The sequence below is a fragment of the Cervus canadensis genome, chromosome 5 (genome assembly GCF_019320065.1).
Source record: "Cervus canadensis isolate Bull #8, Minnesota chromosome 5, ASM1932006v1, whole genome shotgun sequence".
Taxonomy (NCBI): domain Eukaryota; kingdom Metazoa; phylum Chordata; class Mammalia; order Artiodactyla; family Cervidae; genus Cervus; species Cervus canadensis.
In genome coordinates, this window is record NC_057390.1 from 46,780,650 (window position 1) to 46,792,891 (window position 12,242).

The following is a 12,242-nucleotide window of genomic DNA, read 5'->3' on the forward strand; positions in this document are numbered from 1 at the left end:
CTGAGCTACAAGTTGTGTTCTGGAAAAGCAGATTTTCTGGAAGTGGGACGCCTAGGCTGACCTTGGTCAACATTTTAGCAGCCCACCCTGGTTTCTGATGAGCAGCGAACCACTCATTATTGCCGCTGATGGCTGCTGTGGCCTATTTGTTGTGGTCTCTGGGGAGGAAGAGCCACAGTCTTTTTTTACCAGTTTTTTTCAGCTCCTAAACTTTTTTCCTCTGCTCCCAATCTCACATTCCCACTTCAGGAGCGGGTGACCCTTCCCAAGAGACTCTTTGTGGGCTGACAAACCATTTTAACTTTTCACATGGCTGTTTTTCCACTGAATGCCCAGATGCATTTTATTTTCCCCCAATATAGGGAACCCCTGGCTAAAGAGGTTGGAACATAGTGATGGTCTGAAACAGACTGTTAGATGGAAGGTCCCCCCTCTGCCACTTGTTCTGAGCCAGCTTGGTCTTCTGTGCTCTGAGCCATGGTTCATGATGTGCATGAAGTAGATAGGAATAGCACCCACCAGGCAGGGTTCTCAGGATTGAGAAGAGTCAAGTACATCGTACCTGAAAAGGTAATTGTGACCATCATTGCCTCAACCTCAGTCCCCTTCCACCAACTGTAATAACATCTACTGTGTGGCTGGCACTTCACAATTATCTGGGGACTTTCATGGGGACTCCATTCAGCCCCCCAGTTTGCACGATGCTTACATATGTGTAGCCACGTTGAGTTCTTATAATACATGTGTGTTTGGTTATTGTAGTCCTCAGTCATGTCCGACTCTTTGCCACCCCTTGGACTATAGCCTGCCAGGCTCATCTGTCTATGGAATCCTCCAGACAAGATCATTTGCTAGTTACTGGATTAACTGTCTACCAGAGATGGTCAAAGGTTCATCGAATGTAGCCACTGCCTGGATTGGGGTCACATGTTAAGATATATTCTGAGGCCAGTGCTTTGGGATAGAGTGCTTTGGGATCTGGGAGGGAAAGAGACAGGTTTGGCATCCTGGCTTTTCCATCTTGAATGCTCCATCGCGGCATCCTTCAGGTCCACTGATGGGAAGGATTCTTCAGCTGTTTATTGTCTCCTAAGAACACATTCATGCTGAGGTCCAGGCACTTTTTCAGAGGTGAAGACCTGAAGTGGAGAGAGGAGTGTGTGATCTGAGCAAAGTGCTGGCACCCAGACTGTCTTCCACGTCCTTCCCTGGGCAATGGAGCCAAAAAAGGGAGCAAGTTCTACCCTCCCAGCAGAGAGCAAGGATTTCGGGCGCAGTGTGGGATGGACAAGCCCTGTGGAGCCATTCCCCTGGGACTTGAAATGCCTGCTCCCCACATGTGGTCGGGAGCTGATTGCAGAAGTTGCAACTCCTTGTGAGTTGCTCCAGACAGCTGTGCTGCTCACCTCGCGTCCACGTAATTAACCAGTTGTTGCCGCTTTGTGGAACACGGGCTAGGCCGCCCCTGCAGTGTCCTATGGGGACGTTCCAAGTCTGCGGCAGACAACTGGCAGGCAGGAGAAGTTTCTGCAGTGCTTGGCTGAAGGGACTGCGGGCAATCTAGTTTTTTCTTTCCCATCTCACATCATCCTAATTGTCCTCTCCTCTCCCTCCAGACCCTCCAGAGCACTCCTGGACACAGACCCCACCACTCCCCTAAGGAGACCCAGCTCAGCCCCAATTTTCACTTCTGCATGGGAGTTTGGACTGAATGCCTAAAACCACTGAATTCTAGTGTGTCTAAGCTAGAAGAAACCTTAAATATCTTGAGGTCAATCTTGATGCCATGCAGAAGAGGAAATTTACGCTTGGTATAACCAAGGACACACAGCTGGCCGGAGTAAGGCTGTGCTGACTCCCAGGGCTGGTCATGGCCACATTCCACTCTCATTTGATCCTCCCCAAACCCTACAAGACACCCAATCCACAGCAACCTGGACCCTCATGATCTTCCTAGACAAGCTGTGCTGCTCTCAACTCTCATTTCTGTATCTTTAGCACCAACCGCTTTTTAAAAATTGAAGTATGGTTGATTTGCAATATCATGTTATTTCAGGTATACAAAAAAGTGATTCCATTTCATTATATATATATTCTTTTTTGTTATAGATTATTGCAGGTTATTGAATATAGTTCCCAGTGCTACACAATAAATCTTTGTTGTTTATCTATTTTACATATGGTAGTGTGTATCTGTTAATTCCATACTTCTAATTTATCCCCTCCCCTTTGGTAACCATATGCTTAATTTCTATGAGTCAGTTTCTGTTTTGTAAATAAGTTCATTTGTATTATTTTTTAGGTTACACATATAAGTGTTATCTTATAATACTTGTCTTTTTCTATCTGACTTACTTCACTTAGTATGGTAATCTCTAGTTGTGGCAAATGGCATTATTTCATTCTTTTTTATGGATGAGTAATATTCCATCTTCTTTATCCATTCATTTGGTGATGGACAGTTGGGTTGCTTCCAGTTTTTGGCTATTGCAAATAGTGCTACTGTGTACGTTGAGGGGTGGGATGTATGCATCTTTTTGAATTAGTGGTCATCTTTTCTGAATATGGGCTCGGAAGTAGGATTCCTGCTTGCAGCCGTTAATTCTGTGTGTGGATCTGTTCTGGGAGAAAATGGATGCCTGCTCCTCTGGTCTCAGCCAGGCAGCCGCAGAGGAATTGCTGTGTCGGCCTCACCTCAGCCATGAAGAATGACACAGGCCACCAAGATGACTGACATCCCCTGGTGGATGCTCCGGGAGTAGGCGGAGAACCTTAGATGTCTGACAGCTGTCCAGATTCAGGAACTGAAAATCCTTTCACCCCAGGTGATTCTGTCTGAGGAGGGGTGTTAGAACGTAGTTCTGCCTAAAGGCAAAGTGAAACACACTTCTCTCCAAAGTCCACTGTATTAATTAACTCTGTGTGATAGCCTTGCTAATGTTTAAACATAACCCTAGATATCCCCGGCACTTCCCAGGTGGCATAGTGATAAAAGAATCTGCCTGCCAATGCAGGAGACTCAAGAGACGCAGGTTCAATCCCTGGGTTGGGAAGGTCCCCTGGAGGAGGAAATGGCAACCCACTCGAGTGTTCTTGCCTGGAAAGTTCCATGGATAGAGGAGCCTGGCAGGCTATAGCCCATTGGGTCACAAAGAGTCAGACAGGACTGAGCATACACAGCACAGCACAAGTCCCCCCAAACCAAACGTTTCCTCTCCTCTTGTCCCAGCACCTCCAGGTCCCAGTGCTCACAGGACCTCATCCCCAGACTACCCCAGGCACACACCCTGGTTGTGCTCCCAGAAGGACAGTGCTCAGAAGGCAGTTGAATAGGGGAGAATCTATTCATAGTATCATCTCTCATGTCCCAGCAGGGATGACCATCCTGGCAGCCTGAGGTCATGTCCGTCGTCTGGGCAGCCAAGTGTGGAGGACCTCTTCTCAGTTTTCTGAGAAAATGAGGCTCAGTTTCCATCAGCAGTGTCTCCTTCTTGCTCTCAGCCATGACACACCCCCCACCTCCTTGTCTTCTCACAGCCTCTCCTATACTTTTTTCAAATGAAAGTGAAAGTCACTCAGTCATGTCCAACTCTTTGTGACCGCATGGACGATACAGTCCATGGAATTCTCCAGGCCAGAATACTGGAGTGGATAGCCGTTTCCTTCTCCAGGGGATCTTCCCAACCCAGGGATCGAATCCAGGTCTCCCATATTGCAAGTGGATTCTTTACCAGCTGAGCCACTAGGGAAGCCCAAGAATACTGGAGTGGGTAGCCTATCCCTTCTCCAGGGGATCTTCCCCATCCAGGAATCGAACCAGGGTCTCCTGCATTGAAGGCAGACTCTTTAGTACTCCTCAAAACCCTCCTCTTCCGTGAGGTCTACTCTATATACTCCTCACTGGGATGGCTTCTCCTAAATGCTTTTTGTAAAATAAGGGGATCAAGCCGAGGGATCACTCAGGTCTCTCCCAGCCCATCTATACTGTTAATCAATTTCCTTCCGGGTTAACTGAACCACAGCTTCTGGCTGATCTTCATCCTCAAAGGTGTGATCAAGCCTGGCCAGTGCACTTGCTCATTAAGCTGAATTAATACATACTGAGTGAGGGAATGGAATGGGGAAGGTAGGTGTTGATAGGGAGTGAACCAATCAATCATTCAGAAAGAGACAGAAAAAGGAAGTCTTTTCCCAGGGAAGTGATTCATGGGGGTCCAGGGCAGGTGGGAATGGGCTGAAAGGGATGACAACACCCAAAGTGAAAGAGAAGACAACTGTTATCATGGCTGTGCCTCTTGTTTTGGATTTGGGGTTCAGGTAGAGTTTTAAAAAAAAGAAAGAGATTGGAAGATGAAGGGCATGACTGTCATTAGGCCAGGAACTTGGAAACCAAGGTTTTTAAGGTACCCATATCCACGCTTGGAACTTCATCTGTGAAATGAGAGACCTGGAATCAGAGTCTCAAAGTGTGGGCTGAACTAGTTAGAAATGCAGAGTCTGTGGCTCACCTGGGACCAAATCAGCCCTTAACTAGATCCTTAGGTGATGCTGTGTGTGCTGAAACATGAGAACTGCTGTCCTGGTCAACCTCTCTGTGACTGCAAAGCAGAAACTGATGGAACATGAGCACTGGGGCCCCAACAGTGCTCAAATGTTGATGTACCCCCAAAATCATCTGGGAAGCTTTTAAAAGCTCATGTCCGCAAGGGCCCTTTCTGGGAATATAGGCTATCTTGATTGGAACAGTGGTTCTATATGTGTACATATATGTCCAAACTGTACTATATTTCATTATATTCAAATTATATCTCAATAAAGTTGACTTCAAAGGAAAACTGTCCCTAAACCTAAATCTTTTACTAACAGTAAAGTTATAAGGAAGAACACTGTGTTCAAAGATAAAAAAGAATGTCTCAGGGGGCTTCCCTGGAGGTTCAGTGGTTAAGACTCTGTGCTGTCAACATAGTGGGGTCATGGGTTCCATCCCTGGTCTGGGAACTAGATCCCACCAGCCATGTGGTGTGCCCAAAGATTAAAAAAAAGAAGAAGATAAATGTCTCAGGACACTGTCCACTCATTCCCCTAGAGAAGGGCTATGCTCAAGCATGAAAGTGAGCTGGTATGTTTTCCAAGGAGACAAATCTGTTTTTTTTTTTAACCAGTTCTTAAAAATACTCTTACATGTCACATGAATCACACACACAACACATAGTCCCAATGCCTAGCTCATACCAAGTAGGTCAAAATCCCTGTATATTTTTTAAACCTCTCCAGGTCATTCTAGTGTACAGCAGGGCTAAGAATTACTCTAGAGCTTCTTGTAAGTTTCAGCCATCAATCCTCGTGGCTTCACTGGGATCCCCCCACCCTGAGTGCCCAGCACTGTGCAGATGGCACAATCGGGAGAAATGGGGGAACAGCGTGTGACACATCATGGCCCTGAGTAATTTACAGTCTGGTTTGGGATGCAAGACAGGGGTCCGCATAAAAAGGAAGTCAAATTATAACTGAGGGATAGCCACTCGCACAACTGTAGAAGTTCATATCCCCATGCAAGGGTGACAAGTGTGGGGAAGCCCCTGGATATGGCAGGTACTCACCTGTCAGGTAACTTTTGAGAGCCCTCCCCTTGGTTCCTATCCCACTTCTGCTTTTAGAAATGAAAAGGTAAAAGTGGAAGCAGTGACAGATTTTATATTCTTGGGCTCCAAAATCATTGTGGACTGCAGCCATGAAATTAAAAGATGCTTGCTCCTTGGAAGAAAAGCTATGACAAACCTAGACAGCATATTAAAAAGCAGAGATATCACTTGGCCAACAAAGCTCTGTATAGTCAAAGTTATGGTTTTTCCAGTAGTCATGAACAGATGTGAGAGTTGGTCCATAAAGAAGGCTGAGTGCTGAAGAATTGATGCTTTCTTTTGGTGCTAGAGAAGACTCTTGAGAATCCCTTGGACTGCAAGGAGATCCAACTGGTCAATCTTAAAGGAAATCAACCCTGAATATTTACTGGAAGGACTGATGTTGAAACTGAAGCTCCAATTCTTTGGCCATCTGATGCCAAGAGCCGACTCACTGGAAAAGATCCTGATGCTGGGAAAGATTGAAGGCAAAAGGAGAAAGGGACGGCAGAGGATGAGATAGCATCACTGACTCAATGGACATGAGTTTGAGCAAACTCTGGGAGACAGTGGAGAACAGAGGAGCCTGGTGTTCAGTCCATGGGGTCGCAAAGAGTCAGACTCAACTTAGGGACTGAACACCAACAACAGAGAGGTTAAGCAGCTTCCCCAAGGTCACACAGCTAGGAACGGAGGAGGGAAGCCTTGAACCCAGACGACATGGCATGCTTCCCATCAGGCACAGGCTGAGATCTCCCCAACCTTGTCGATTTGCCAGAACCAACTGATTGTTAAACTCTATGGTGCTCCGACTCAGGACACGGGAACAGAAAATAAGCCAGAGCCGCGGTGATGTATGTTGGAATGTCACTGGAGACATCTACCCAGTTTGCAATCGCAAGGACACGTGGCTGATGGCAGGGTACAGGTGCCTGGTGCCTCCTGGGGAAGAGGAACCGCCATGTGTGCGGAGGAATAATTCAGCTCCAGGAGGTGGGGGCACGGCGCGCCCCACCGCCCCTCCCCCTTTGCCAGGGCAACGTAGGGCGTCAGACAACACTGCGGCCGCCTCATTATTGGGCGGCTCGGCCATTGTCCCCGGGACAATGGTTTCCGGCCCCGGCTTTGTGTGGGGCTGCCAGCCGAAGTTATTAACCACAGGAGCTGCCTTTGAGGGACATCCAAGGAAGGGGTGAAAGGTCACCGGGAGCAGCGAGGGGAGCGGAAGTGGGAGGGAGAGGCAGCACAAAAGAGAGGGATGAGCCCCTGTCCCCTCCCTCTCCTCCTGAAGGAGCCCCAAACAGAACTGGGCTCAGAGGGAGGCCTGGCGGAGTGGGGGTGGGGGGAGTCGTCAAGAGGAAGTCCCTGCTGCCGAGCAGAGAGGAGCCTGGGATGGCTGGCCATCCTGAGGGGTCTCGGATGTGGAAGCACCAAAGGGACACAGGCTGCATGGGGAGAGGTCAGAACCTGGGTTACTAGAAACAGGAGGAGGTGACAGAGGCTGGGTCTGGGCCTTTCCCCCTCCGCCCTAAAACAGGTGCTTAATACCCAGGACCTCTGACGTCCATGCTACCTGCCTGACCTGCTCTGGGCGGGCAGGGGCGAGGACGCCATATGCTTTAGGTTGCCTGGCAGGTGGCTGTGAAAATTAAGCCATAGATAGAGCTGGTGACCACCTGCCCTTAACTGGACAGGAAACTGGCACCCAGACAGGAAGAGGACCATGTAGGGCACAAACCCAGTGATAGGCAGTGTTGGAATTCCCTCCCCTGGGGAGAAGCCCTAGGGGTCTCTTACATTCACCTGGAGCCTCCATCCTTACCATAGAAGTTCCAGTTTCTTCGGTTCCTATGGCAACCCCAACTTCCTGGATAATGTCAAGAGGCCTGAGCCCCCTCTTCTCCAAGATACCAAGCAGAGGGAAGACAGCCTTGTTCTGCCTCTCAAAGAAAAGAAAGGCTGAGGGGGCTGCTCCCATCATGGCTACCATTCATACCAGGCTTGCCTCCTGTTCTGCCAGCCCAGAGGAGGATGCACAGACCAGAGTTTGCCACCCGGGGTAGGACCAGAGCTTCAGGTCATGAGGCCACAAGAGGCTTGTGTCTTGTCCAAGGTCAGAGGGGTCAGGGATGTGGGGAGGGGCAATCCACTGAATTATAAGAGAAGCATTTACAGCTCTCTGCAAGTTTAGATGGGGCTTCCCAGGTGGCTTGGGTTGGGAATAGGATACCCACTCAAGTATTCTTGGACTTCCCTTGTGGCTCAGCTGGTAAAAAATCCACCTGCAATTCAGGATACCTGGGTTCGATCCTGGCTTGGGAAGATCCCCTGGAGAAGGGAAAGGCTACCCCCTCCAGTATTCTGGCCTGGAGAATTCCACGGACTGTACAATCTGTGGGGTCACAAAGAGTCAGACACAACTGAGCGACTTTCACTTTCACTTTTCCCTGGTGGCTCAGTGGTAAAGAATCCACCTGCCAATGCAAGAGATACGGAGACTTGGGTTCAATCCCTGGAGGGGGAAGATCCCCTGGAAGAGGAGATGGCAACCCACTCCAGTATTATTGCCTGCAAAATCCCATGGACAGAGGAACCTGGCAGACTACAGTGCATGGGATCCCAAAGAGTTGGACACAACTGAGCACACACACACAGACACACGTAAGTTTGGATATGTAGAGGTTATTACTGGAAAGCATAAATTATTCCACTCAACTTTTATATTTAAGGTTCAGCTCAGTTCAGTCGCTCAGTCATGTCCAACTCTCTGAGATCCCATGGACTGCTGCACGCCAGGCTTCCCTGTCCATCACCAACTCCCGGAGCCTACTCAAACTCATGTCCATCGTGTCGGTGATGCCATCCAACCATTTTATCCTCTGTCGTCCCCTTCTCCTCCTGCCCTCAATCTTTCCCAGAATCAGGGTCTTTTCCAATGAGTTGGTTCTTCGCATCAGATGGTCAAAGTACTGGAGTTTTAGCTTCAGCATCAGTCCTTCCAATGAATATTCAGGACTGATTTCCTTTAGGATGGACTGGTTGGATCTCCTTGCAGTCCAGGGGACTCTCAAGAGTCTTGTCCAACACCACATTTCAAAAGCATCAATTCTTTGGTGCTCAGCTTTCTTTATTGTCCAACTCTCACATCCATACATGACTACTGGAAAAACCATAGCTTTGACTAGACGGACTTTTGTTGGTAGGGTAATGTCTCTGCTTTTTAATATGCTGTCTAAGTTACTATTTAAGGTTATTCAGTTTTTAAAACTAAAAAGAAAGTTTCAGTTACATGATATGGTTGCTTGGAAGACAGAAAAAAAGAAACACCTGAGAGGTGAGGATTGCAAGTGGAGTTGGGAGGAACCACAGACCACCTGGTTTGGGGAGCTTGCAGGAAAGGGCCCCAGAAGGCCAGCATCCCATCTCCTCTCCAATTTCTCATCCCAAATCCTGTTTCCAGCCCCCTGAATCAGTCACCTCCCTGCCGTCTCCCCGTCACGGTGGGAATGCCCACTTCATGGCCCCCTCCACCCCATCACCCGTCAGCATCTCTCCAGGCTTCCTCCTCCCCAACTCTAGCTCTCCTCACACTCCACCCTGGTTCCAGGCATCTGTTTATTACCCACCCCCTCCACCCTGGTTCCAGACATCTCTTTATTACCCACCCCCTCCTTAGGCCATGAAACCTGGCAGTTCACTCCATCCCTTCTCTTGACCACCCAGCATATCCCAAGGAAGCCCAGAAGAGACCAGTCAGCTCTCTCCACCCTCACCCCATTTCCAGATACTCTCCCGAGCTTTGCTAATCTCTGACCATCTCTCCCTGCCTCACTCTTGGGTGAAGACTGCCTGGTATATCCATAACTGCCCTTTCAGAAGCCAGACAGTTGCATGCTAAGTTGCTTCAGTTGTGTCCGACTCTTTGCGACCCCATGGACTGTAGCCCACCAATCTCCTCTGTCCGTGGGATTATCTAGGCAAGAATATTGGATTGGATTGCTATGCCCCCCTGTAGGGGATCTTCCTGACCCAGGGATCAAACCCACGTCCCTTATGTCTCCTGCTTTGGCAGGCAGGTTCTTTACCACTAGAGCTATCTGAGAAGTCAGACAGTTGACCTTAGTGCAATAAACAGCTAGGGGTAACTTCATTTTAACAAACTCATAATAAGGAGATCAAACTAAGGTAAAAGTGAGGTCTCTCTCTCTCTCTCTCACACACACACACACACACACACAGACTCATACATACATGCTTCCCTTGTGGTTCAGCTGGTAAAGAATCCGCCTGCAATGCGGGAGACCTGGGTTTGATCCCTTGGTTGGGAAGATCCCCTGGAGAAGAGAAAGGCTACCCATTCCAGTATTCTGGCCTAGAGAATCCCATGGACTGTACAGTCCATGGGGTTTCAAAGAGTCGGACATGACTGAGCAACTTTCACCCACATACATACATGCACACATTCACACACACACAGCCAGCCACAGCACAACCCTGCAAACATTGCCTATATTCCCATGGTCATTCTGACTACCCTCCATGTCTCTCCAGAGCCGAGGACACTATGCCTCTCTCCTCCGTTCTAAATCCCCTGTCCTGAAGCCGTCAATACTGCAACCCTGACCCAAAGCCTGCAGCTACTGCAAACTGCACAGAAAATACAAAAGGCTTTCATTTCCCCTCAGCATGCTCCATCCTTCTGGCAGCCAGATACCACAAGCACCGATGTCATGGGATGAATTTGCACATGGTAACAGGGCTCCATCCAACTACTGCCCCAGGTCCTCTTTGATCCTCTCCTCACCAGCACCTCAGAAGCCAAAACCTTCCAGAATTGGCAACAGAGGAAAATCTGAGCCAAAACTAGAGGAGGAAGTGGGGGGAGTGGAAAGCAAATGAAATGTTAAGAAAAAATTAAGCAATACTTGCATTCTCATTAGGAGGAGCATGTGAGATGAAGCACGTTATGTTATTAGGCATTCTCTCGATTCAGTAAACACAAGCTGAATAAATTTATAAATATCAGCATTAAGTGAGATTTAACGGGGGGCTGTTTGTCTTCTGCCTGTCAGGCAGAAGGCAACGCTCTCCATGTATCACTCTCAGGCCAGGCCATCTCCACTTGCCTGCCTTGGGCACCTGGGGGCCCCTCCCAGCCCCACCAGTGGCGCTGCAAGCGTCTGGGTGATTTGGGGACACACTGGACACCCCTCTGAGCTCAAGGGCCTTAACTGCAGCCTTAAGAAACCTGGGGAGCCTCATTGGACTGTTGGAGGGTCAAATAAGGTACTGTTTAGACAGTGCCTGGCGTAGAGTAGGTTCACAGCCAGACAGCACCCCTGCTGACTTATCCCCAGCAAAGAGTTGGAGGAAATGTCCCTGCAGCCATGGGCACTGCCAACCTTGATGGGAAGGAAGCAAGTGGCAGGTGCAGGGGATGGCGGCCTGGGGTGGAAGGGGGTTATGCACACAGGGACCCTGGGTTTGTATTATCCTGGCTTTGCTGTGGACACCAGTGGGACTTTATGTAGGTGACTCTCCTGGTTAGCGCCTCATTTTCAAAAGATTGAAGACAGAAGGAGAAGAAGGCAGCAGAGTATGAGATGGTTGGAGGGCATCACCAATTCAATGCACACAAACTTGGGCAAACTTTGGGAAATAGTGAGGGACAGGGAAGCTTGGCATGCTGCAGTCCCTGGGGTCACAAAGAGTTGGACATGATTTGATGACTGAACAACAACAAAAAGTCTTGAAATGCCTCTGACACCCCAGCCTAGGTGACAGTGGCCCACTGAGGCCACCGGCAATAAGTACTGAGTGTCAGAGAACAAGGTCACTGAGACCAAGAAGACTTCATGTAACAGTGTGGCCTGAATGTTGGGGAGATGCCACTCTTCTGAGGCTGCAGGCATGCAGCCTGTGTCCTCCTTGCCTGGACTCCACCTGCAGCCCAGGTCTGTTCACCAGCTCTGGGAATGAGCAGCCGTGATTCTGAAGGCCTTCCCAGACCACACGGCATCTCCTGGATCTGCTGGCTTTCAGTGTAGAGCCTGGACCTCAGGTCACGTCTAGGCACCCATCTCATTCTCTCTCTCTCACTCTCATAAAACAAATTATCTTACATCAAATAAAACAAAACCTGCACTCCTCCATCTCACTATGTATGAACTGCTATATCATGACAAAACCCCCAACAAGTCCTCAACAAAGAAGTGCTGAGTATGTGACTGACGAAATTTCCAGCTATCTGATGAGGCTTCTTTTATTTTATATCAGCTATATCACTTGGTATGTGGGATCCTAGTTCCCTGACCATGGATGGAACCCACGATCCCTGCATTGGAAGCAAGGAGTCTTAACTACTGAACCACCAGGGAAGTCCATTAAGGCTTCCTTTATTGAAAGAAGTCATAAGGTCCCAGCAGAGTCCTTGAAAACAAAACATATACTTGGGCTTCACATGAACCAGGATGTAGCCCAAGGTTTATAGTTCCCAAAACGTGACAACACGGAAATACTCCTTCTCTTTCTTCTTCCCTCTCCTCAGCCCTCCAGATTCCAAGGAGTCACCCCAGGACAGACTCCCTAAAGTTTTCCTGAGATGCTTGGCTGCCAGGCAAT

At 48.8% G+C, this 12,242-nt stretch overlaps 1 long non-coding RNA gene across 2 annotated transcripts in view; it reads right to left on the reverse strand.

The window, feature by feature from the left end:
* Positions 1-337: 337 nt before the first annotated feature.
* Positions 338-12,242, reverse strand: part of LOC122442609 — a 29,366-nt gene continuing 17,461 nt past the window's right edge. For both annotated transcript variants that reach the window (XR_006269674.1, XR_006269675.1), the window contains exon 3: positions 338-1,139. This is a non-coding gene — a long non-coding RNA (uncharacterized LOC122442609). The remainder of the gene's footprint in view (positions 1,140-12,242) is intronic.